This window comes from Arvicanthis niloticus, chromosome 30 (assembly GCF_011762505.2).
Source record: "Arvicanthis niloticus isolate mArvNil1 chromosome 30, mArvNil1.pat.X, whole genome shotgun sequence".
In the NCBI taxonomy this organism is placed as follows: Eukaryota; Metazoa; Chordata; class Mammalia; order Rodentia; family Muridae; genus Arvicanthis; species Arvicanthis niloticus.
The window spans coordinates 4920095-4947189 of record NC_133438.1 but is presented as its reverse complement, the minus strand read 5'-3'; the positions used below and the strand labels follow the sequence as shown (position 1 = coordinate 4947189).

The 27095-nt window shown below is 42.7% G+C and overlaps 3 pseudogenes; 2 read left to right on the top strand and 1 right to left on the bottom strand.

Annotated features, from left to right (window-relative positions):
- The first annotated feature begins 3657 nt into the window (after positions 1-3657).
- LOC143440588 (vomeronasal type-1 receptor 4-like) lies at positions 3658-10304 on the top strand (annotated as a pseudogene).
- On the bottom strand, positions 7381-8996 carry LOC143440533 (zinc finger protein 280B-like; annotated as a pseudogene).
- A 1492-nt stretch (positions 10305-11796) lies between the features above and the next one.
- On the top strand, positions 11797-23333 carry LOC143440587 (vomeronasal type-1 receptor 4-like; annotated as a pseudogene).
- Positions 23334-27095: the final 3762 nt, after the last annotated feature.

Below are 27095 nucleotides of genomic sequence, written 5' to 3'. Positions count from 1 at the left end.
TTAAGGGGATGCACGGGGAGGAGAAGGAGAGAAAGGAAGCGCGCTGTACAGGGATAGCTGAATAAACCGCTTGAAGAAGAACACGGTTGCCGTTGCCTTATTCCGCTGGTCGGACATGGGTAGCGACAGCTTTAGATGCTGATTTGTCAGACTAAGATGTTTTTGTCCACACATGGGAAAATACAAGACTCCACATCAAATTTAGTGTAAGGCACCCCCTGAAAATACACCTAACACATCCCTCAATCTCCCCCAGAGTGCACATCTCCACACCCAATGACAACAGCAATTCAGAACTTTAATCTCTCAAAGAAAACAAGGAAAACTTGTTTCAACTTCAGCTACTTATTAAGATCTAACAAACACTTGGGCATCATCATTAATTACCAGAAAGTGAAAATATTGATTCTTCTCCATAAGCAATTGTTTTTTCTCTTTCATTAGAAGCAGTCCAACATCCCCATACAGACATGGTCAATAACACCACCGATGACACACGAATGGATTCTCTGAGGGATATAAGAAGCAGTCACTGTCCCTTTATGAGGTCTGATATCTGACCTCATTCAGTGACCTGCACATCACCTCATGAAAAATATAGGTCAAGTTGGTATTTCTTTGGATCTGTCTTAGGAAATAGCTACACAGAGAAGTTCTTCAAAGGAAGTGGAATTCAGAGCTGTGTTTCTGGAGTAGTGGTTCAGGAGCAGACCTGCATCTGGCTGGGTACCACCATTCTTGCTATGGGTAGGTAAGATTTCTACAACTGTAGATTTTTGCTTAAAGTTATTTTTTCCCATCTCCAATCCACAGGTTTTTTTTTATGAAGCCAAAATTAATCATAGGAATGGTTTCATTTTTGTCTTCAAAGTTTATCTAATTACATAAACAAATTCAACAATTTAAATAAATTTTGATTTCATGGTTCAAGACTCATCTGAAAACCTTCCTTAATGTGACACCTATATGTGAGAGGACAGGATTTTAGTTGTAGATTGAGGCTTATTCCCATGGAAAACAAAATAGACCAAGTAACTTGCAGATTAACATGAACTTTCAAAATCTGAGTTTCAAAAGATCCATGAGTTCAAAGACTTTAATCATGGTCTTATTGTTTTATTGTGGTGAAAAAAGCTGCAGATGAGGCACAGAAGTTTCCAGTAACTGATACCTTAGAAAAACATACTGGGTATTAGGACTATCTTGAACCTCACTGATACAAATCGGCATAATTATGCTCTAATTGTATTTAGAGGGAAAGGTTTTATTTTAACAGGAAGGGTGATATGTAGGAGGAGCTAAGGGGGAAGGAGTCCCAAGAGGAAGAGAAGGAGTAAGGAGAGGAGAAGAAGAAGGAGAGGAGAAGCTAGGTGATGAGAGTGAGAAAGAGAGAGAAAGAGGAGGGGGCATGGAGGCAGATGTTCACGTGTCTCCACCAGTCAAAGATAGTTGATATATCTAGGTTGGGTATTGGGTTACACTTCTGATTGAGCAATACCAAACTTATAAAGATTAACATTAAAAAATGTATAAAAGCAAAAAGGAAGAGGGGACATGGGATAGGGGTTTTCTAGGGAGGGGAAATGGGGAAAGGGGATGGCATCTGAAATGTAAATAAAATATCAAAAAAAAAAAGGAAAACAAAGGAAAAGATTTTGTTGTATAACAATTAAATAAAACACACACACACACACACACACACACACACACACACACACACACAAAAGAAAAACATAAAATTCAGTAATGTATTGTGTGGGACCATGAAAGGATAGCTTGGTTTCTGGTGGAGCACTGGCTAGAGATGGCTGGAGACCCTGCAACGGACGGCATACATTTCACCACACTCCCAGACTCCAGGCTCCTGACACACAGCCAAAGACCTCCATTGATCAGCACCTTTCTCGTTGTGTAGGGCAACGCCCCTCCACAGGTAGAGGACATGACTACAGGCCTCAGGGCCTCAACAGATCTCCATATTAATGAGATACCTAAAGGCAGGGGGGATAGCCAATTAAGCATTCCTTCCCAAACCCTCCTCCCTCCTCCCTCTTTATTTAACTCAGGTCTGTCATAATGTGGCCATGGGTTGCAGCCAGATTCATTTACTTTCTGCCATGACAATAAACCCTTTAAAACCATGGACTTCCTTGTATCATTGGGGCCCCACCATGGGGAATTGTGGAGAAGGCCTTTAACTAATGAGCCTCTGTGATCTAATTTCCTGCTGAGGACTTCTCTAAGTTCCTGCCATTGAAGCTGCCAATTCAACCAAGCTAGCCAATCCAAGCCTTTATCCAGCCAAGAGAGAGCCATACCAAGATTCTCAACCCATGGGGTGCAGTCGGGGGCTTTCTTCCCCCTTGTTCCTCTTGGCTGTGGGCCAGTCCAGTCTGCATGCCTTATGTCTCTGTTCTTCTTCAGCTTCCAGTGGCATCTGGGGGGCCCAAAGACTGAGACCATCGGCTTCTGGGTCAGCTGTTGGCCTGGAGACCCTCTCTCAGAAGCCTTTCACCCGAAGGACCTCAAACTGAGGTTTCCCCATGCCCAGGCAGAGTCCCACAGAATCTGCTAGGCACCACATGGAGTGAACTCAGTCAAATTCCCACACTTCTGCTCCCTGGAGCTTCGGGAACCACAACCCCGCCCAACAGGACCCACTCCCGCCCACACACGAGCTAACTGCCTCATAGTATTGCATCAATGATATGCTTGTGTTCCTTGGATTTGTTTCCACATAGTTGATATATGTTTAAGTCAAGGTTCTTCTTTATGCACAGAACACTAGTGCATATTTCTGAAATATGTCATATTCAGTCACTATGATATGTAGCATAAGACATAGTAAAATTAGATAGATTATTTTGGGGAGACATGCTTCATTCATATTCTTTTATAAAGTATTAATTTTTAATTTGTATTACATTTTAATAATTTATTGATTTTCTAATCATATTACATTGGACTTTTGACTACATGTGTGACTTTGAAGGTGCCAAATTCCCTGGTACTGGAGCTACAGACAGTTATAATCTGCCACCTGGATGCTGGAAATAGAACTCAGGTCCCTCTGGAAGAATAGCAGGTGCCATTTCTCCAGGCCTAAACTATATTTTTAAGGATGTACTTATTTTATTTCATGTATATGATTGTTTTTCTTGCATGTGTGACTGGGAATATATGAATGCAGTGTCACAAACACGGGGGGGGGGATTAGATTCAGAACCATCTCTCCAACAACTAATTTGTATTTCTTAATACACTGTTATAACACGAAGAAAGATGTTGAATACCAATGAAGCAAAAGTGCACTCCTGTCTATAAATGTTCATGAACAAATATTCAGAGCCCATCCTGTGATAAAATTTGACCAACAAAGATGGAGATGGATCATACACACATTTTCTTCATGAAGGAAAAGAAAGTAAAAATAAGTGTAAAATTGGTATTCTAGATCAATGTCCATAAAGTGTTTTCCAGACATAATTCCTGCAGTGTGCAAAAAAGACTCCAAATCAGCTGAAAAGCTTAGACAGTTGAGGAGACCATGGAAGACAGGATTGTCAAACTTGATCATTACTCCAGTGTCCAGTGAAGCCATCTCCATGCTGTCTCAGAAGAAAACCATGAAGGAAGTGACTACATATATTTTTGCTTTGCCAGGTTGGGATTGGGACTGTGGCAAACATCTTTCTGTTCACAATCTGTGTAGTTTTGATGATCTGTCAACAGAAACCCATACAGGTCATAGTAATAAACTTAGCTGTGACCAGTCCATTCAATCTCCTCCTCTTGGCATTTCCAAACATTACAGTATTTGCTCCAAGAAAGGCCCCCAGGGACCTCTCATGTAAACTTTGGTACTTCATTTGCCTAGTGGCTAGAAACACAAAGTTGTCTTACACCTGTGTCTTGAGCACCTACCAGTTTGTCATGCTAATTCCTGGTAACTGGAGCGAGTGATGCTCAGAGGAAAAGCTCCCAAGAGAGTTATTCTTGTTACAGTTGCTGGATTTTCAGTGTCTTAAATAATGCCTACATTCCAATGGAAGTGAGTGGTCCACGGAAAACACACAATGACAGTGATTTTAAAGACAAAAGGGTCTGCTATACCTCTGGTTTCACTGGAGGCATGAGCTTCTTTTTTTTTTTTTTCTTCCACAAAATGCTTTATTTCTCTAAATGCTGGTTCTTATAAATAACTTTGGCAACATTAAAATAACTTTCATTTGGTAAAACAAGCAACCAACTTCACAGAGTGACAAAATAGTAATCTTGACACATTTTTAATACACGTGTAAACAAAACAAAGTGACATTGCTTTAAAAATAGATAGAGCTGTCGATATAAAACAGAAAGCCTCCAGAGACTCAGCTTACTCTACTTCTTTGTGTTAGAGGCACAGAAATGACTTAACCTAGCTCACTTCTAAGATAGCCAAAGCTCTTGCTAAGGGTTTCTTCCTCAAGTTCTCTGACTAGGAAACTCAGCTAGATTGTGGAGAGCAGGAGCTGCAGGGAGAGGTAAGTTGCTTTCCAAGAGAAGAGGTAAATGGATCTTCAGGAGCAGGGGACATTTCTAGTCACTCTAAAAATCTCCATAAGCTTAAATAACCACAAGTGAGGTAGCAGCCATGCAGGCTTAGGGAAAGAAAGCACTGGGAGAGCAGCCTGTGCAGCCTCTGCATCAGGGGGAAACAGAAACTGACTGAGGACTGGCAAGGTCAGTGGGTCACAACAGTATAGTAGCAGGAGAGCTGGTTTGGGCAGTGGCAAGGGGGAGAAGAAGCAGGTAGGCAGGAGCCAGAGCCCTGGGTCTCCCTCAGCAGTAAACAACCGTCTGTACCCCTGAGGAGCATGCTTTAGTGAAACAGAAAACTACAGCTGGAGACATCAACACAGGTCAAAGAGGATTCTTACTTTTACCATAGACAGTACGTAAGCCTGCAAACTCGTCTCATAAACAACAGATTTTCTACCAGAATAAGTGGGACAAATACACTTTCTACACTTAAAGGAAAGGTACAGGGTAAAGAGTGTGATGTGAAAAAAAACAAAACAGAAAACAAAAACAAAAAAAGCAAAAAACAAAAACAACCAAAACCAAAACTAAACCAAACCAAACCAAAAAAAAAATCACTGAAAAGTCCCATCAAAATAGCCAAGAGGCAGATCACAGTCAATGATCAAGCACAGAGTGAACAAAAGATACTCTTTTTTTTTTTTTTTTTTTTTGGTTTTTCGAGACAAGGTTTCTCTGTATAGCCCTGGCTGTCCTGGAACTGACTCTGTAGACCAGGCTGGCCTCGAACTCAGAAATTCGCCTGTCTCTGCCTCCCAAGTGCTGGGATTAAAGGCGTGCGCCACCACCGCCCAGCCCAAAGGATACTCTTGTCTCATCAGTCTTTTTTGTTTTGTTTTGTTTTGTTGTTTTTGTTTTTCGAGACAGGGATTCTCTGTATAGCCCGGGCTGTCCTGGAACTCACTCTGTAGACCAGGCTGGCCTCGAACTCAGAAATCCGCCTGCCTCTGCCTCCCAAGTGCTGGGATTAAAGGCGTGCGCCACCACTGCCTGGCTCCATCAGTCTTAAGAGCCAGGACAAGGTCTGGGGATAACCTCTTCCCAGTTTTTTTCATGGAATCTAGGGAAACTTCACTAAACTGAGGAAGGACAAATGGAACATTGACATCTCAGGAACCTGTCCCCACGGCCTCCTTTGTTGTTAAGGGACAGGGTCTTGCTGTGTAATTTGGAACTCTCTGAAGAGCCCAGGCTGAGTCTGAACTCCAGATCTTCCTGCCCCAGCCTTCCAAGAACTCTTATTACCAGTGGGTGCTACCACACCCAGCAAGATAAGGTACCTTTAAAGAAAGGAAAAGGACACTCAAGAGTTTTGAGACCAGTGTCTATTACCAGCGTGCACCCAGACTCCTTGAGGGATGAGCAGCAGCAGCTGGTGGAGGGACAAGAGAAGGACGACAGGCCAGGCTCAAGGACACAGCCCTGGAGATTTACAGAAAGGGCCAATGCTACTGAAGTTGTTGAAGTCCTCAGAGGATGCTCTACAGTTCAACGTAAAGTTGCTCCTCCACAGGCTAGTGACCAGCTAAGTAGTATGAGGGACAGGAGAAGGCAGGTCTTCATTTAGGACATTATCTTGCACACTAAAGTGCTTCAAGTAAGACACAAGCAATATTAGTGTGATCAACCCGGAGATTATACAGACTTTATAACCACTTAAACATGAGACAAGACACAAATTGTGACTAGGGATCTAGTTCAGTGGCACATGTAAGGCCCTGGGTTTAATCCCTAGCACCAAGCGGGGAAAAAGCACCAGGGCATCAAATTGTAAGCTTCACATATTCAATCACACAAAACACACACACATGGACTGGAAAGCGAAAACCCCGTAGAGGGTTTGAATCCTAGTCACCCAGGTCTGGTTTTTGTGCTATGTCCAATATCATTAGGCAAGTTCCTATTACAGTTTGAACTAAGTTCAGCCCAGGCCACAGACTGGACAGATGCCATTTTTCCAAACCTTTTCAGTTTTAACTCAGGTTCTATACACTTCATACGACAAATGACAAGCCTTCTTTCCTCGGGAAGGGACAACCTGCTTTACTGCTGTGGCCCAGGAGGACATGGCCAGTTCTTCAAACACAGCTAGCCAAAAGGGAACTGAGAGTGGATAACTCTAGCTTCCCTAAGCATCAAGCAGAACAAAGTCCGTGGTCATCGGCTCCGTGTCTGTCTTCTAACTACTGTCACTGTTTCGAGTGACGCTGAGAATACACAGCTGTGCTTTAATGATTGCAGGGGCCTTTTGGTAACACGGGCATTTTACAGAAATGGCTTGGCCTCCCTGGATACTCTTTTAGGTAAAGACATTCAGGCAGGATTCCTTTGGCTTCAAGGCTGAGAAGGAAGTGTGTCTGTCCACTTACCCATGCTATACCACTTAAGATGGCTCTCTCCCTCCTATATTAAGCATTAACTGCCTGTAGATCTTCAGGGAGAGGTGGGGCCTTGTGAGCCCACCAAACTTCAAACCTTCACATAAAAGAGCTCTCAAACTTTAATAAATTGGTTTAAATTCACGGGGATACAGACACCAACACCTTCCTTGTGTTAAGTCAAACACTTAATATGAAAACCAGATGTATTTTAAATAACACTCACTGTTCACTCAGAAAATGCTGTAGCTGGGGACTGGGGTGGTGGAGTACTTGCTTATTGTGTGTGAAGCCTTGGATCCAACTCCATCGCTAAATGAGAACAAAAGACACCCTCAAAAAACCAGACAAAACCCTGCATTATCGCAAAATCAAGGGGAAAAAGATGTGTTCATCAGTTCCTCATTTTGGGTACCAGCGATTAACTGGTGCATGGGTTTGTACGTCTCTCTGAAGGGTTTGGATTCTGACTTAGGCTAGAATTAACCGGGTTTTTGTGAGAGTCTGCATGAGATCTGGGGTAGGACGGCTCCCAGTCGGTGGTGCTCACAGTGACTGATGCTACTCTCACAGATTCTGACTCAACGGGCTTCACTGACACCGGGATCACGATCTTTGTCTCAGGAGGCAGCCCTTCCAGCTGCTTAGGCTTCTGAAACACCTGGTGGCACTGGGTCTTACGCTCTATTTTCTCCCTGAAGGTTAAAAACTGTAGCCGGCAGTTGGAGCACTGGTGGCCACTTCATTCCCAGTGGCCCCTGTAATGGGCACACGTATGGCATCTTAGTTTTGAAGATCTTAAGACAAAACAGACAAAGCAGGTTCTTAGTGTTTACGTGGCACTTTGTAAAATGTGTTTCCACATCCGCGAAGACAGAGGACCTGTACACAGACCTGGCAAACATAGGGCATTTCCCCAGGCTCATGATTGTCCTTCATGTGCTGTAAAAGGGCTTGCTCTGTCTCAAATGACAATTCACAGATTTTGCAGACCACAGAAGGGTCTGGTGCCGTGTGCATACGGTTGATGCGGCACTCCAGCTGGAAAGGGGAAGCAAACTGGCGGTGGCAGCGGAGACAGGTGGTGTGGCTCTCCCAGGCGTCATCACTGCCCCGCCTCTCGAGCTCCAAATGATGCTTCGTGTGGTTCATAAATTTAACATTTTTTAGAGCTTTCAAGCAGCTGGGACATTTAAAGGTTGTGTGAGTCTTCTGCTCTGGCTTCCCATCCCCTTTATACTGTCCATAATAAAAGTCACTAACAGGGTCAAACTTCCTTTCTTGGGATCAAAAGTCTCTTGACTTGAAGGACTTGAAAAGTCCGCTTCCATCAATCCACTGTCCTGGCAAGGGTGGGCAGAGCCCTCTGAAAGAGATGCCCCATTCACAAAACGGTTCAGTGAGTTGGGAGCATCAAAGGAAGGTGTCCTCTGTTGCGCACTCGAGGTATGGAAAGTACCTGAAGGGGGCAAAGTTGAAGGAAGGTCTTCTACAATCTCAATACTACGTTCAGGCCTCTGTGGGTTTATGGAAAAATGGCACTTTGAGACATACAAACTTTCATTCAAATCTCCTCCTGAAAGCGCTGCCTTCACTGGACTACTCTCTGAACTTGAGAGTGTAACCAGAGGTGAGCAGCACTTTGAAGAGCTACTAGGCACAGCTTGTGGTGAATTACTTTCATAATCACACTCGGACAAAGGCTCAATAATAAATAATAGGACTATCTGTTGATCTTGATTCAACTGGAGACGCCGGCAAGACAATCACTGCCTCTGATGTGGGGGCGGCAGGTCGTGAGGGCTGAAATCTTTGAGTAGTGGTCTCTCTAAGCCGGTTATGCGTTCTTTTTAACCGTGAACCTGGGGTGACTCTGTTCAAAATGTTCGCGTTGGCTGGTTGGGAAGTTGAAGTTACTCCCACAAAGATCAGCTCAGCATCTTCGTCGGCATCTTCATCGTGGACTTGCATGGGTTCTTGTGAACTCTGCTGTGGTTCTGGATCTTGTTCATCATCTAACAGGAATGGCTGCTCCATTTCTAATGTGGTTCCTGACATGTGTGGCCACTTCCTCCACACATACTGCCACCGCAGACATACACTGTAACTTTTAAAACAGTCCAAGGGCTGCAAGTCACATCTTTTTTTGAATGGGTCTCACGCTGTGGTCCTCCCTCCTCCTCCCTAGTGGTAGAGATTCCAGGCAGGCATTGGCGAGCCCTGTAGTGGGGTCTGCAGTCTCCAGGACTTTAGGCGAGCTAAGCGCCACAGGGGCCCTCGGGGATGGGAAAGGCATTTAAGGGGAGCAGGCCCAGCCCCAGGTGGGGAGCTCGTGGGAGAGGGGGGCGCATGTGTGTGCCCGGGGTTGCCCGGAGAGGGTCCCCGGGCTCCCCGGCCTACCCATGCTTGCTTTCCGGGGACGTGCAGGCGGCCCTCACCCTGCGTCTCCTCTCGATCGCCTCCACAGAGGTCACCAGCACCACACCCCTGTCCTTATCTCCCCGCCGCCAGGAGGCGCTGTGCTGGAAGCCCTGCACCACGACCTGGGGGGAGGGAGGGGGGCACGCTCCAACGGCAAAGCCCCGGCCTTGCAAAGAGGCATGAGCTTCTTAAGGTTTGCCTATGACGCAGTATTCATCAGCATAATGATCTGAACCAATGTTTTCATGGTGATTCTCCTGAACAGACATCACCACATGTAGCTGCCTGCAGCTATGGGAACCGGGTTCACCTGAGAGGAAGGCTGGGAATGAAAGGGGAATGGAGGGTGAGAAAAGCATGGGGCCAAGACAATGTATTCAGATCAAGGCCCGAAGTTTAATATTTTGCTTTCACATATAAAGGGTAAGCCCCACCCCCCAGAGTCTCTTCTCAGTTCAGCCCAGGAGCTGGGTAAGGAGATAGTAGCTCGAAGGCGTCAAGGCATGCTCAGTAGGCGGTCCATTCTTCTTCGCTCCTGTAGTGGACTGCAGGGGCCAAGGCTGGCAATGCAATGCATCCCATGTCCTGTTGTTTGGTCTACTGTGGTAAATGACTCGAAGGCCTGCTGGGTCCTGGGGGAAGGGCACAACCACAGACTGCAACACATTCACTCCTCCAATCAGGACCACAGAGCCTATGCTGACACCAGAGCAGCCCACACCATCCTGATGCTGGTGGTCACATTTTGTGAGCTTTTAAATTCTAGACTGTAGTTGTACTTTCTTTCACATTTCTTTTGTGAACTGTCATCTCTTGTTGAGGCATATCAAGGAAATCTTAACTGCAAACTTCTCCTCCGTTTCTCCCTTCCTGTTGATCTTTAGGGATCCTAAGAATCCTTGTTCTCTACTATTCAGAAGCTAAAATTACCATCTAAATGACAAACACAAATGTCAGCTTTGCTATCAGCCATCAATAGTCTATTCGATAAAAATATGTTCAACATCATCCTTTATGAACCTGTAGAGTGAAAAATTATAAAGGCCATTTTATGAAATATGTGTAGATTTCTTTGCCCTTAGACCTAGGCAGAAAAGTGCAGATTCTAGAATGAGGAACTGAAAATAAGATTTCAGGCCTTCATACCCCAGGACACTTGCTGGATGAATTACATTCCTCAAGCCTCAAGCAATAGGCCCACCTATGGGTGGAAGAGGCCCAAGGCAGGAAGACACATTCCTGACCATAAAAAATACAAGCCGTCTAGGTGGGGCTGTGACTGGAGGAAGTGAGAAGAAATGTTTTGTAATGACGGTATAGGGGACAGTGACTTGGTAAGACCACATTTTTGAGAAGAATGAGTGTGCAGAGTGATTTTCACATGACTCTAGATCATTTGGGCTAGATTCCTCTAAAATGTTCCACTGTTCTTGGTTACCCCTCCCTCCCTTGGTCTTCCCAGTGCTATGTTCAAAATTTGTAATGAAGACCTCCAAACTCCGGAGACCCTTCCTCTAGTCTCAGGAAATCACGACCACCCAAAGATCACAAGAAACCATACCTGGATGCAATCAGCAGAGGTTTATTAGGGGAGAAACCTGGCAGCCAGCGATCTCACCACGCACTCGTGCAGGAGTGGGGTTCGACCCCAACATCCAGTCTGTGGAGGGTTTTAAAGGGAGAAACCACAAACCAGGGGAGTGGGGAGGGGGTGAAGGGTTGCCAAGGATACATAAAATAAGAATAGCGAAACATTCCAAAGAAACCCATCCTGAATGGTTAGGGTCATGTGGAAATCACCCTGCATTCTTCTCAAAAATGTGGTTTTTATCATGTCATTGTGTCCTATCCTGCCATTACCAACTATTTCAGATTAACTATCTTCTGGCTATAGCCCCACCTAGATGGCAGCATCTTTATCTGTAGTCAGGAATGTGTCTTCCTGCCTTGGGCCTCTCCCACCCATAGGTGGGCCTATTGTTTGAGGCTTGATTCAGGGGCAGTGTCCTTCACCTGGAATATGTCCTGGGGCAGTGAAAATCTTACATTCAGTTCCTCGTTCTGGAATCTGCACTTCTGCCTAGGTCTAAGGGCAAAGAAAAAGTCTACATATTTCATAAAATGGCCTTTATAATTTTTCACTCTACAGTAAAACAACCAATCATGTGTAACCGCGCGAAAATGCAACCAATCATGTATAACTGCGTGAAAATGCCTTCCTTTCCCCACCCCATGGTATAAAAGACCCCTTAGCCCGCCATTCGAGGCCAAACCTTGCTCTTGGAGCTAGAGAGCTTGTGGTTTGACTGCCAGCTAACTTCCCTAATAAAGCCTCTGCTGATTGCATCCAGGTATGGTTTCTTGTGATCTTTGGGTGGTCGTGATTTCCTGAGATTTGAAGAAGGGTCTCCCGAGTATGGGGGTCTTCAAACCAAGCTTGGCGGCTCATGACTTCAATCTCAGCAGCGTGCAGATTGAAGTGAGTAGATTGCCATGCAAAGTATAGTATCTCTCACTATAGCAGAATATACCTGTGAGGCAGAGAACCTGTCTCACAGCTCCCTGCTACCTGATAAAATAAACAGGGACATTAAAAGAAATCACCAAAAATTCTAATTAATTTAGGAAATATTGTTTTATTTTAGATGTGTAGATGAAATACACTCTAAATTTAATCTTTTGTTTTTACTAATGTGAATGTCCAAACAAAATCATTTTTAATTGAAGAGTTTCCAAAAATGTTACCTCAAATCCATGAGGTTAACATCCCATATGTAGTTTGCAATTGGCCAACATAAATTTTAGTTGAAAATTAGGGATTTGTGCTTGTCCTAGAGCAGCATAAGATACCTGAACGAGAAATGATACTTTATCCTCCTTTTTAATGTCTTATTTTTACAAATAATCCCCTCACATGCTAGCATATGGACTAGGAAAATTATTGTGCAGGGAAAGCTAGATTATCACATCCAGGCTCATTTAATTTGCCTAAGAAAGTCTTTCTTCAGGTTACAATGTAAATGAAAGCATAAAAGTTTAATTTCTTGTGCTTATCACATGAGATTTTACTTTTCATCATTGAAAATCAAGACTATGATTCTAATTTTCTGTTATACCTATTTAACTTCTTTTTTTTTAGTCTACCATTCTCCTGATGGTATTTTTATTGTTTTATTTAGCAAACATTAGATTCTATGATATTAAAATTTTAATTGATGGCATTTTGGTTTTTTTTTTTCATATTTTAGGTGAGAAAAATGACATTATTTTAGACTGTAGCCAGAGAAGTTCATGGGATAAATATGTGCCTTTACATCTCCTGCTGCTCCTCTAAATATAATCTCACAGTCTCATCCCCAGATCTGCAGCATCACACATGCTGCAACCTTCCTTTTCTCTACTGGCCCTATCTTCAGTGGGTCACACACATCTCTCCCTCCTAACCAGCCCCTGACCCCTTATAACGTGTTCCAAACTCCTACTCTAGCATGCAATTTTTGGAAGTCCATAGACCATTCGTATGAAATAATCAGGAAGCTCACTGTTGATATCCAGCCCCCCTCCATTCCACCAAGTAGATTTGTCACCAAGTCTCATCCTCAACTCTGTATCAGAACACCTGCTGCAGATTCACTACACTCCTGTACCTATCTTCAGTGATTCACACAGATACTTCTCTTCAAAATTACTTTCTCTGAATCTTTGCTTTGTATCAGCCTCCAACTCCAGGAGGCACTCTGAAGATCCAGATGGGGCAACCAAAACCAAGGAACTAAACACCCACCCAATGAAGGTAAGATCAGATAGCAATACCTAGAATTACAATCTTCTCAGTGCCAGATACCAAGGTGACAGCTTAAAAACAAAATCCATAACTGCAAGGACAGTGTTTCCAATAGAACTTAGATACCCTTTCAGACCAGGTCACAAATATTCCAACACAATTGAACCACAAATAAAAGAACTTGAAAGACATTTAGTGAACATTGTAGAGGTCCTATAAAAAAATAATTAAATCCCTTAAAGAAGTCTACAAAAAACATAAACAAACATAGAAAAGAAATGACTAAATCTGTTCACGATCTGAAAGTGAAAATAAAACCAATAAAGAAAATCCAAAAAGAGGGAAATCTATAAATAAAATGCACAGAAGTGGAACAGGACCTACAGAGGCAAGGCTTGCCAACAGAATTCAAGGACTGGGAGAGAGAACAGCAGTCTTTTAACACCATAAAGGAAAAGAATACATTTGGCAAAGAAAATGTTAAATCTAAATAAATCCTGTAACAAAATATCTAGGAAATGTGGCATACTATTAAAACACCAAATATAAAAATTATAAAAATGGAGTAAGTTGACAAATGCAAGTCCAAAGGCCCCTGTTTCAGGACATTTGATCACACTGAACTCTGGGATTGGATTCCTTCCCACCAACCACCCATCCCTGGAAACCCCTATCCCACCCCCTCTCTCCTGCTTCTATGATTGTGTTCTGCCACCCACCCACCCACCTACCTACTCCAGCCTCCCTGCCCTTGAATTCCCCTACACTGGAGATTGAGCCTTCATAGGACCAAGGACCTCTCCTCCCATTGATGCCCTAGAGTTCCCAGGGGGAAAACACCAACCAAGGAGTCCACATGGAGGGGATCATGGCTCCAGCTGGGATTGTGTTTCTAATTGCGGTGTGGCTCAGCCTTTAGCACACACATGTAATCCCTCTGGCTGTAATACAGACATGCTCTTAGATCACACCTTTAGTACCTAACAATGAAGTTAAATTTAGTTTGTAGAAGAAAGCAGTCATGCTTGAGTGCAATGTGTAATTGAGTGGCAAGCAAAGTGACAAATCAGAGAAAGATCTGACAGATTAGGATATGCCCAACTCTTATGAGAAAAGACAAGAACAGGAATCTACTTGAGGGACAGTGCAGAGAAGAAGAAGAGGCAGTTATGCTGGGATGGTTTTACCGAAAGAGGTTTCAGAGAGAGAACAAGATAGACACAGACACAGGTGAAGATAAAATGAGCCAGAGACCAGAAAACTAAGATTATATTGCCACAGTTAGTACCAGATCAAGCAGAGCAATTTAGGAAAGGCTGAGAGAGAAGCAAGTTTGAATCAGTTACTGTGGAGGGGAGTTTGAGCTGGAACAGATGAGTTGAATCAGTCAGCCAGAAATAAGAAAAAATAAAACAGGGGGAAGTTATTCAGCAGTAAGTCACAGAAACTGAAAACCTTCAAGGCCTAGATTAGATTGTATGGAGGCTAGAAGCTTGAAGGACTAGGCCTATGTTAGCAGATAGAGGCAGTAATCCCCCAGAATGACAATTACTTCTAGAATAATAAAAGATTCCTTTACAGGCCTTGAAAGTGTTGTCCAAAAATTACAGAAGAAAAGTTTTATATCCTAAAGAACAGAATCCTTATCAAGGTACAATAAACATATAGAACACCAAATAAACTGAACCAGAGAAGAAATTTTTCTCCATACATGATAATCAAAAATTAAACATACAAAACAAAGAAAGAATATTTAAAAGATTCAAGAGGAAAAGGCCAAATAACATATGAAGGCAGATTGTTGCAGTACACGACTTGCCTCACAAACCACACAAATATGGGTATTGCTTATTGAAGGAATACTCTAAGACTGATCATTCCGGACAGTAGCGCAGAATTCAGGGGCTGAGGGTATGGCCTTGAACATCCTTCTCTGTCAACTTATAAAGCCTAAAACCTTGTAAAGCACAGTGACCACATACACAGGTTCAGGAAGTGCTGCCCAGTAGTCAGCTCTAACTCAAGATATTTTAGACATAACAGTTCATATTGACCTTTAATTTGATGCATCCTACATAAAGCTTTGGGAAATTTCTTAATATTAACAAACTTCAGATCATGCAGAACAAAACAGAGTATTGGTCAGTATGACCTGGCTCTGAGTCAAGTTATTTTTCTGTGTCAATAACTACCAGTCATATTACTGCAACAATATGAAATAGCTGGCAGGCATGGAACAAAATGGCTACAGCTATGCTGGGTGTGAGGGAAGCCTGCAACACAGACCTATTAGAATTACACTTAACTTCTCATTAGAGACTAAAATCTGGAAGGGCCTTGCCATATTTACTAAAGACTCTGAGATGCAAGCCCAGACTACTATACCCAACAAAACCTTCATTGGCAATACTAGAGAACATGAGTCATTCTATGATTAAAAAAAACCAATTTAAACAATATCTAGATACACATCCAGGCCTACAGATGGTGTTGAAAGGTAATGTCCACTTTAAAGTGGGTCTTTTAGGTTTTAAGTACATGCAAGAAAGCAAAAGAAATAATCTCAGACTAGCATAATCAAAATTGTGGTAAATAATAGAAGATGAAAAAAACAATAATATTCCCATTATAATAACTGTGAGACACTTCATAGAATACTAAAGAATGATATGACATACATGACTTGCGGTGGCCCACACTCTATGGTTGGATTCTCTCAGCAGCAGCAACCATGAGCACACAAACAAGAGTGCAACTCCATACAAAATCTGAATATAATATGCAATGTAATAGGCCTCTTCTCTGGTGACAAGATGACTATGGATATATAAATTCAGAAATTCTGGCACACTTGGCCATAGCTTGTCATCACTATATTCAGATTGCAATCTGCTACCAAGTATACACCCCTGAGTTCCTTCTATAATCACTGATAATGCAGGAAAAGTCACCATTTCCAGACTACATCCTCTTTTTTACTTTTATTTATTCACTCTACATCTAAATTGCTGCTGTCTCATGGGCATCCCCACCTGCAATCCATTGCCCATCCTTTCCCCTTCTCTTCTGAGAGGGTGAAGGGCCCTATCAAGTATCTGCAGGGCTAGGTGTATCCTCTTTCTCTGAAGCCGGAAAAGGCAGCAGAGACAGAACATATCCCATAGAAAAGAAACAAATTTTGGGATTACCCCTGCTCCAGTTGTTCAGGACCCACTTAAACACAAAGCTGAACATCTTCTACATATGTGCAGAGAGCCTAGGTCCAGCCTGTGTATGCACTTTGGTTGGAAGTTCAGTCTTTGTAGGCACCAAGAGTCCAGGTTAGTTGATTTTGTTAGTCTTCCTGTGGAGGTCCTCTTTCCATCAGGGCCCTCAATCCTTCCACAACGCTTCCATAAGAAGTCCCAAGCTCTGTCCTCCATTTCGCTGTGGGTTTCTATATCTGTCTGAAAGAGTTGCTGGATGGAGCCTCTCACAGGGAAGCCACATTAGACTTCTACCTTCAGGCATAACAGAGTATCATTAATAGTGTCAGATTGCTGCTTGCCCATGGGCCAGTTATTGATTGGCTATTCCCTCAGTCTTGGCTCTATCCCCAGTGCCTGCATTTCTTCAAGACAGGATAAATTTAGGGTCAAAGGTTTTGTGGGTGGGTTGGTGTCCCTATCATTCCACTGGGGTTCCTGCCTGACTACAACTCTTGGTCTCTTCAGGTTCTATTTCCTCAATTGTGTGAGTTACAGCTAAGGTCACCCCCTTGGATACTTGGCCCCTCCCCTGTAATATTCTCAAGATGCCCCCACCTTCCCACCCCACCAGTTGCAGATTTTCATTCTTCTCATGGATGATGTCTGGCAAGCTCTCCTGTACCTTCCTACTTCTGATCCTGAGCCACCCCCATCTTGGGGGTCCAGGTTTTCCTCCTCCTCAGCTTTTTCCATCCTTTCCCTAATTCAGCCATGGGGGGGGCGCGGTCAGCAGCTTCTCTCTGTTGGTTGGTACAAATATCTGCATCTGACTCTTTCAGCTGCTTCTTGAGTCTTCCAGAGTGCAGTCATGATAGGTCCCTCTTTGAGAGCACTCCATTGCCTCAGTAATAGTGTCAGGCCTTAGGACCTCCCCTTGAGCTGGATCCCACTCTGGGCCTGTCACTGAACCTTCTTTTCCTCAGGATCCTCTCCATTTCTATTCCTGCAATTCTTTCAGACAGAACAAATATGTGTTAGAGTTTTGATTGTGGGATGACAACCCCATCCCTCACTTGATGCTACAGGTGTGCTCTATAAGTTCCCTCTCCCTACTGTCAGGCATTACATCTAAGGACCTTCCCTTTGAGTCCTGAGAATCTCTCACCTCCAAGGGCTTTGGTGCATTCTGGAGGGTACCCCCAACCTCCTACCTCCCGAGGTAGCCTGTTTCCATTCTTTCTGCTGGCCCTCAGAGCTTCAGTCTTTTTCCCTCACCCAATACCCGATCAGGTTCTTCTCTCCCCACTACCCCCTGTTCACTTTCTGTCCCAGGTCTCTCCCTCCCTCCACACTTGTGATTGCTTTCTTCTCTCTCCTAAGTTGGACTGAGTAGTCCTCATTTGGACCCTTTGGCTTGCTGACCTTTTTTAGTGCTCTGGACTGTATCTTGGGTATTCTGTACTTTTCTCTCTCTTTTTGGTCTAATATCCATGTATTAATGAGTATATGTTGGGAGCCGACAGAAGGCGGCTATCATCCTTGCAGCCATCTTGAGCCATATACTCTGACAAGAGATTTGATTACAAAAGCCTACAATGATAACATCTTGTTTTAGATACCCAGGATCTTCCCTTGGGGGTGTGAGACTTAGAGATCAGATTTAGAGCCAAGACTTAAGGGCGTGACTTAAGGTGTGATTCAGAGATAAGACCTAAGGGCGTGACTTAAGGGTGTGACTTAGAGTTGTGGTTTAGAAGTGAGACATATAAAAGGCGAGAGGCAGACAGAAGAGTTGAGTACAACTTGGAGTAGGTATTAGACATGAGGTAGAAGACACTTGGACTAGAGAACTAGGAATAATTAATATTATTATCAGGTATTAGGCACTTGGCACTTGGAAGAAGTAACTTGGAGGCACTAGGGACTAGGAACTCAAGACTTGGGACTTGGACTAGAGAGACTGAAGAATAAACGGGATCGAATCACACTCTGTCTGGTCTCCATTCTTCACGTTCATCCTCACTCTCTCTCTTGCTGAACCCCGACCCACAGACCGGAGCTGCGTGGGGCAGTGCGGGCTAACAAGTTAGTTCCCAAGGCTTTAGGCAGTGTGGGTCCCAACACTGATAGAGCAGTCCGAGACATTTTGGCCCCCAAGCCTGGGGTAGCTCGGGCTGCAACAAGTATATACCATGCATATCCTTTTGGGTCTGAGTTACCTCACTCAGGATGATATTTTTTAGTACCGCATTTTTTTTTTTTTTTAAATTTCAATCAGTCCCCTTTATTTTCTTTTTTTGTGGGGGGGATATTTTATTTACATTTCAGATGTGATCCACTTTCCCCATTTCCCCCCCCCCCAGGAGCCCCCTATCCCATCCCACCTCCTCCTGCTTCTATGAGGATGTGCCCCCTCCCACCCATCTACTCCCACCTCCCCACCCACGAATTCCCCCACACTGGGACATGCAGCCTTCATTGGACCAAGGACCTCCTCTTCCACCAATGCCCACAATGCCATTCTTCCATACATATACATCTGGAGCCATGAGTCCCTTCCTATGTGCTCCCAGGCTGGTGGTTTAGCCACTGGGAGCTCTGGTTGGTTGATATTGTTGCTCTCTCCATGGGGCCACAAAACCTTTCAGTTTCTTCAGTCTTCTCTCTCACTCCTCCATTGGGAACCCCATGATAAGTTCAATGGTTAGCTGTGAGCATCCACCTCTGTGTATGTCAGACTTTGACAGACCTCTAAGGAGACAGCTATATCAGGCTCCTGTCAGCATGCACTTCCTGACATCCACATCAGTGTCTACCTTTGGTGACTGCACATGGGATGGATACCCAGGTGAAACAGTCTCCAGATGACTTCTCCTTCAGTTTCTGTCACACTTTGTCTCAATATTTGCTCCCATGAGTATTTTGTTACTCCTAGGAAGGACCAAAGCACCCACACGTGGTTTTTCTTCTTCATGAGCTTCACTTGCTCTGTGAGTTGTATCCTGGGTATTGTGAGCTTTAGGGCTAATATCCAATTATCAGTGATTGTATACCATGTGTTTTGTTTGTTTGTTTGTTTGTTTTTTGGGTTTTTTTTTTGTTTGTTTTTTTGATTGGCTTACGTCACTCAGGGTGATATTTTCTAGTTCCATCCAATTGCCTGAGAATTTTTCAAATTCATTGATTTAATAGCTGAGTTATATTCCGTTGTGTAAATTTACTGCATACACATCCTTCACTTGCTTGGTTCGAATTACACCAAGTTAGTTCATATTATTTGGGGCTATTATAAACACTGTTTCCATGAACTTGCTATCCATCTTTTTATCATTTGAATAAAGTAGGGCCAGTAACTGACACCTCAAATTTTACATTTATACATTTAAATTTATATACACAGGGATGTTCTTCAAAGGGAGAGGAAGTCAGAGCTATTTCTTCAATATGTTCAGGAGCTGGCCCATGTCTCTGTGAGCAAACACATCTTTGCTGGGACTGAGCAGGTGAGATATCTGCAAGTTTAGTTTTCTGCTTAAATTTTCTTTTCCCTTCTATAAGCCACAGTGTCTGCCAAAGTAAATATTAGTCATTAGAATTTTTCCCCATAATTTATATAATTTCATCACCTATTTGATTAATGTCTATTTGATGACTCAGAACTCATCTGAAAATGTACTTTAATGTGAGACTATATGTGAGTGACTATATATGCACTGACAGACCTTTAGTTGTTATACAGAAGCTCATTGTTCATATGGGACAAAAAATAAATGAAGTAAGTTGCAAACAAAACATGAGCTTTATAAAACTAACATTCAACTAATTTGTGTGTACAAGGAAGTTAATGCTGATTGTGTTCATCTTTTTATTGTGATTCACAAAAGTTGGAGATGAAATAGATATGTGTCCAGCACCCTATTAATTAGAAAACAGAAGAACCTCAAAAATGAAAGAATCAATGATATGCCAGGATCCCTCAGAATTTTTCCCACATAGATGATACATGTTTGAACTAAGGTTCTTCTGTGTCAACAAAAAACAAGTGCCCTTTTCACAACTATTTTGTATTCTATCACTATGGTGAGTAGTATAAAAATATATGACAACTATCAATTAATGTGGGGAAAACATATTTCATTCACATTTTTTATAAAGCCTGGATTTAAATGTGTATTCTAATTTTAAAGATGTATTTACTTTTATTTCATGAGCACTGGTGTTTTGTCTGCATGTATGAATGTGAAGGTTGGAAATCCCTGGAATTAGAGTTACACACTTGTGAGCAGCCATGTGGGTGGTGGAAGTTGAACCCAGGTCATCTGGAACGGCATTCAGTGCTCGTAAATACTAAGCTAGCGCTCTAGTCTATTATTACATTTTTAAAGATATACTTATTTTATGCATATCACTGTTTTGCTTTTGAGTTTGACTAGAAATACATGGATAAAGTGCCATAAAGCTAAGTAGAAGTCATTAAATTCAGAATCATCTCTCCAACAAAAAAAATTTATATTTCTTAACACCTGAGGAATGATGTCTAATTCTCATGAAGCAAAAATGCACTACTGTCTCCAAACGTTCATGTATACATGGGCAGAGCAGATGTGCCCATGCTGTGTTAAAATGTGTGTCATACTGTTGAACAACAGAAATACAGTTGCATCACACACACACACACACACACACACACACACACAGAGTGAGTGCAAGGGAGGGAGAGAGAGACAGAGACAGAGAGAGACAGAGAGACAGAGAGAGTTCCATCATGAGTGAAATGAAAGGATACCATGTATAAAGTTGACATTCTGGATCAATGTCTACTCAGTGTTTTCCAGGAAAAGCTCCTGTAAAGTGACAAAACAGTGCCAACTTTTTCAAGAAAAAGGCTCTAAATCAATTGAAAATCTCAGATAATTGAGAAGACTCTTGAAAACAGCACTGTCCAACCTGATCCTTAGGCAAATGCCCTATGAAGCTGTATCCATGTTGTCTCAGAAAAAAAAAAAAAAACCCTGAAAACCACAGAAGAAGTTGCTCTTCAGATCCTGTTGCTTTGTCAGGTTGGGGTTGGGACTGTGGGCAACATGCTTCTGTTTCTCTATAACTTCTCTCCCATCTTGACTGACTCCCAACTGAGTCCCATACATGTTATTCTAACCAACTGGGCTCTGGCCAATGCATTCATTCTCCTTCTATTATCATTTCCATACCATGTTGTGCCCTTCCCCCAGGCCTGAGCAGGCCTGCGAGCCTTTTTACCACAATAGACCAAGCAACAGTAGGACCTGAGATGCATTGCATTACCAGCCTTGGGCCTTGGAGCCTGCTACCTGAGCTAAGAAGAATGGACTGCCTGCTGAGCTAGCCTTGACACCTTCTGGACTGCTACCTCCTTACCCAGCCCCTGGGCTGAACCGAGAAGAGACTCTGGGGGGTGGGGCTTCCCCTTTATATGTGAAAGCAAATTATTAACCTTCCGGCCTTGATCAGAATACTTTGTCTTGGGCCCATGTTTCTCTCACCCTCCATTCCCGTTAATTCCCAGGCTTCCTCTCAGGAGAACCCAGTTTCCCGTGGCTGCAGGCAGCTACACCATGTGACACTTTTTGTTCCAAGGAAGCCCCCAGCTAACATCAGATGTAAACTTGGGTACTTCTTTCATGGGGTGGCTCGAGGCACAAACATGAACTCCACTTGTGCGCTGAGCACCTACTGAAGACCCCCATACTTGGGAGACCCTTCCTCAAGTCTCAGGATATCACGACCACCCAAAGATCACAAGAAACCATACCTGGATGCAATCAGCAGAGGTTTATTAGGGAAAAGAGCTGGCAGCCAGCGGTCTGACCACATACTTGTGCAGGAGTAGGGTCCGACCCCAACATCCAGTCCGTGGAGCGTTTTAAAGAGAAAAACCACAAACCCAGGGAGTGGGGTGGGGGTGAGGGGTTGCCAAGGATACATAACATAAGAATAGCGAAACATTCCAAAGAAACCCACCCTGAAAGGTTAATAGCCATGGAAATTACTCAGTACAATCATTTTTCTAAAAAATGTAGTTTTACCAAGTCACTGTCCCCTATACCGTCATTACAAAATATTTCTCACTTCCTCCAGTCACAGCCCCACCTAGATGGCTTGTATTCTTTATGGTCAGGAATGCCTTCCTGCCTTGGGCCTCTTCCACCCATAGGTGGGCCTATTGCTTGAGGCTTGAGGAATGTAATTCATCCAGCAAGTGTCCTGGTGGTATGAAGGCCTGAAATCTTATTTTCAGTTTCTCATTCTGGAATCTGCACTTTTCTGCTCAGGTCTAAGGTGAAAAATCTACACATATTTCATAAAATGGCCTTTATAATTTTTCACTCTACACTACCAGTTTCTCACTCTTGTTCCTAGTAACTGGGCTAGGGTTATGTTCAGAGAAATGTCCCCCAGGTTGTGAGTTATTCTTGTTACAGTTGCTGGTTGTTGAGTATCTTAAATAATTTTTACATCCCAGTGAAAGTCACTGGTCCACAGGACACGCACAATGACACTGATTCTAAAGGCTGCTCCAACTGTGAGTTGAGTTTAGGCATGAGCTTCTTGAGGTTTTCCCAAGACATTATGTTCACTAGCATTGGTTTGGATCCATGTCTCCATGGTGATTCACCTGATCAGACCCCACCACAGACTTCAGCACACACACTCCCACAATCAGAAGAGGCCATGCTGAGACCAGAGCATCCCACACCATCCTGATGCTGGTGGTCACATTTGTGAGCTTTTATCTTCTGGACTGAATTTGTACCTTCTCTCACATTCTTTTGTGGACTCTCATCTCTGGTTGAGGCATGCCAAAGATTTCTGGCTACAAGCTTCCCTGCCATTTCTCTGTTACTGTTGATCCATCCTAAGGGTCCTTGTTCTCTGCTTTTCTTTGTTGAGCCAGAAATCCAGGTGACTTGGAGAGCCATTTCAGAGCAACAGTCAGTTTAAAATGTGTTCAAATGCTGAAAATCTCATTCTGAGACCTGCATGAATAAGACTGTTCCTGCCTTACTCTAAGCCTGGAACTGCCCATGCACATAACCTGTACATATACAACCTCTGCCACCCTTGAAGTACACAGGTATGCTGGTAGCCAGTTTTCAGGCTAAACTTCTAATATCCTTATAAGGACGCATCACACAAGCACCAGGAATTCCTCTTCATGCAAATGAAGAATTTCCAGCATCTCAGCCCCTACCAATGATGTACACACATACCAAATGACACTACCCTCATGGCAAGGTCTATGTAGCCCTTGTTAACCCCCAATGAATACATCTGTCTCACTGAAAGCCATGCCCAGAAATGGCTGTTTCTCCTACACTTGGAAGGTCAAGACTCTGCTAACACTCCTGCCCATTTATGCATCATTCCTTTCAGTCTGGTCTGATATATAATGGTGCCTGGATACCAGAAGGATGCAGGCAGACTCAGACTGGCAGATGGCAAAGAATGAGGATTGAATAAGACCTCTGGATCACACAGGATAGGGTGAGTGCACCCCTAGTCTTTGGCATCATCCCAATGGCCTTAAGCTTCCTCACTCTGAGGGCTAGCACTCTCTTTACTTCTTTTCTTCTTCATTCACACCATCAAATTGCACTCAGACACAGTAAAAAGACAACTGAAACCTTCTGGCATGACTGTCCCTGGTGTGGGTAGGTCTCCAGACCTCTGCCTGAACTCTGACAGCCCACCCCAGGCATTAGCAAAATCCTTGTATCATTTTCTCCTTAAGAAAGAAAACACTGATACACAGAAGTCAATAACTACTGATAACATGGTTGCCAGAATTATTAAACCTGTGGTCAGGCTGATGTTCTAAGACAGTGCACAAACCCCTATCAGCTGCAAGGCTACAGGATCATTCAAGTTGTTTCCTTTCCTTTTCTATAATTGAAAACATCTTATCAGCCTCACTTGATAGTCTTGGCTGGGACAAACACCTAGAGGAACAACTGAACCTTGAGCACCAGAGGAACCACTGCATTCAGAGCAGCAGGATTGCATGATCCCAGAGGCAGCGTGAGTCCCAAGAGCTCTTCCACCCAGGAGTTCAGGATCACAGGATCACACAGAAAGCTGGACTCTGAGGAGTTCTGACACAAGCAAGATAACTGGAAACACAGGCTTCAGTCAGAGACAGTGAGTGCAGGTAGTCCTAAAGATAACCAGATGGTGAAAGGCAAGCACAAGAACATACGCGGCAGAAACCAAAATTACCTGGCATCATCAGAATCCAGTTCTCCCACAATAGCAAATCTTGGACACCCCATCACACTAGAAGAAGCAGGATTCAGATTTAAAATCACTTCTCATGATCATGATAGAGGACTTTAAGGACATAAATACTCCCTTAAAGAAATACAGAGGAACACAGGTAAACAGGTAGAAGCCCTTAAAGAGGAAACACAAAAATCCCTTAAAGAATTGCAAGAATACACAAACAGGTGAAGGAATTAAACAAAATTATCCAGGATCTAAAAATGAAAGTAGAACCAATGAAGAAATCTCAAAGGGAGACTAACCTGGAGATAGAAAACCGTGGAAAACATTGACACAACTGTCCAAGAAAATGAAAAATGCAAACAGTTCCTAACCCAAAGCATCCAGGAAATCCAGGACACAACGAGAAGAACAAACCTAAAGATAATAGGTATAGGTGAGAGTGAAGATTTCCAACTTAAAGGGCCAGTAATATCATCAACAAAATTATAGAGGAGAATTTTTCTAACTTTCTTTTCCTAAAGAAAGAGAAGCCCATGAACATCAAAGAAGCCTACAGAACTCCAAATAGACTAGACCAGAAAAGAAATTCCTCCCATCACATAATAATCAAAACATCAAAATGTCAAGTAACATATAAACGTAGACCTATAAGAATTACACCAGATTTTTCACCAGAGACTAAAAGCCAGAAGATCCTGGACTGATATCATACAGACCCTAAAAGAACACAAATGCCAGGTCAGACTATTATACTAAGCAAAACTCTCAATCATTATAGATGGAGAAACCAAGATATTCCATGAATATCCAAGAAATAAGCTGGAGTAGCAATTATAATATCAAATAAAATCAACTTTCAACCAGAGGTTATCAAAAAAGATAAAAAGGAACACTTCATACTTATCAAAGAAAGAAATCTACAAAGATGAACTCTCAATTCTGAAATCTGTGGTCCAAATACAAGGGCATCCACATTCATAAAAGAAACTTTACTAAAGCTCAAAGCACACATTTCACCTCACACAATAATAGTGGGGGATTTCAACACCCCACTTTGATCAACGAACCGATCATGGAAACAGAAACTAAACAGAGACACAGTGAAATCAACAGAAGTTATGAACCAAATGGATTTAACAGAAATCTATAAAACATTTCATCGTAAACAAAAGAAGAGGATGGCCTTGTCAGGCATAGGTGGGGAGGAGGTCTCAGTCCTATGAAGGCTGAATGCCCCAGTGTGGGAGAATTAGAGGGTCAGGAAGTGGGAGGTGGGTTGCAAGTCCATTTAATTTGATATTAGAATGGCTACTCCAGGTTGTTTCTTGACACCATTTGCTTGGAAAATTGTTTCCATCATTTTACTCTGAGGTAGTGTCTGTCTTTGTCACTGAGGTGCATTTCCAGTATGCAGCAAAATTCTGGATCCTGTTTAAATATTCAGTCTGTTAGTCTATGTCTTTTTATTTGGGAATTGAGTCAATTGATATTAAGAGATATTAAGGAAAAATGATTGTTGCTTCTTGTTATTTTTGTTATTAGAGGTGGAATTATGTTTGTGTAGCTATCTTCTTTTGGGTTGGTTATATAGTATTTGTGGCTATTGTGAAGGGTGTCATTTCTTGAATTTCATTCTCAGCCTGTTTATTCTTTGAGTACAGGAAGGCAACTGATTTGTTTGAGTTGATTTTATATCCAGTCACTTTGCTGAAGTTGTTTATCAGGTTTAGGAGTTCTCTGGTGGAAGTTTTGGGGTCATTTTTTGTGTACTTAAGTATACTATCATATCATCTGCAAATAGTGATATTTTGACTTCTTCCTTTCCTATTTGTAACCCTTTGACTTCTTTTAGTTGTTCAATTACTCTGGCTAGAATTTTCAGTATTATATTGAGTAGGTAGTGAAAGAGTGGGCAGCCTGGTATAGTCACTGATTTTAGTGGGAATGCTTCAAGTTTCTCTCCATTTAGTGATGTTAGCTAGTGGCTTGCTGTATATTGCTTTTACTATGTTTAGGTGTGGGCCTTGAGTTTCTGAATCTTTCCAAGAATTTTACCATGAAGGGATGCTGAATTTTGTAAAATGCTTTTTCAGCATCTAGTGAGATGGTCATGTGGTTTTTTTTTCTTTGAGTGTATTTATGTAGTGGATTACATTAATGGATTTCCAAATATTGAACCATCCCTGTATTCCTGGGATAAAGCCTACTTGATCATGATGGATGATTGTTTTGATGTGTTCTTGGATTTGGTTAGCAACAATTATATTGAGAATTTTTGCATTGATATTCATAAGAGAGATTGGTCTGAAGTTTTCTTTCTTTGTGTGGTTCAGTTATGAGCATCATTGTGGCTTCATAGAACGAATTGGGTAGTGTTCCTTCTGTTTCTATTTTGCAGAATAGTTTGAAAACAATTGGTAGTTCTTCCTTGAATGTCTGAAAGAATTTTACCCTAAAACCATCTGGTTCAAGCAGAGAGAG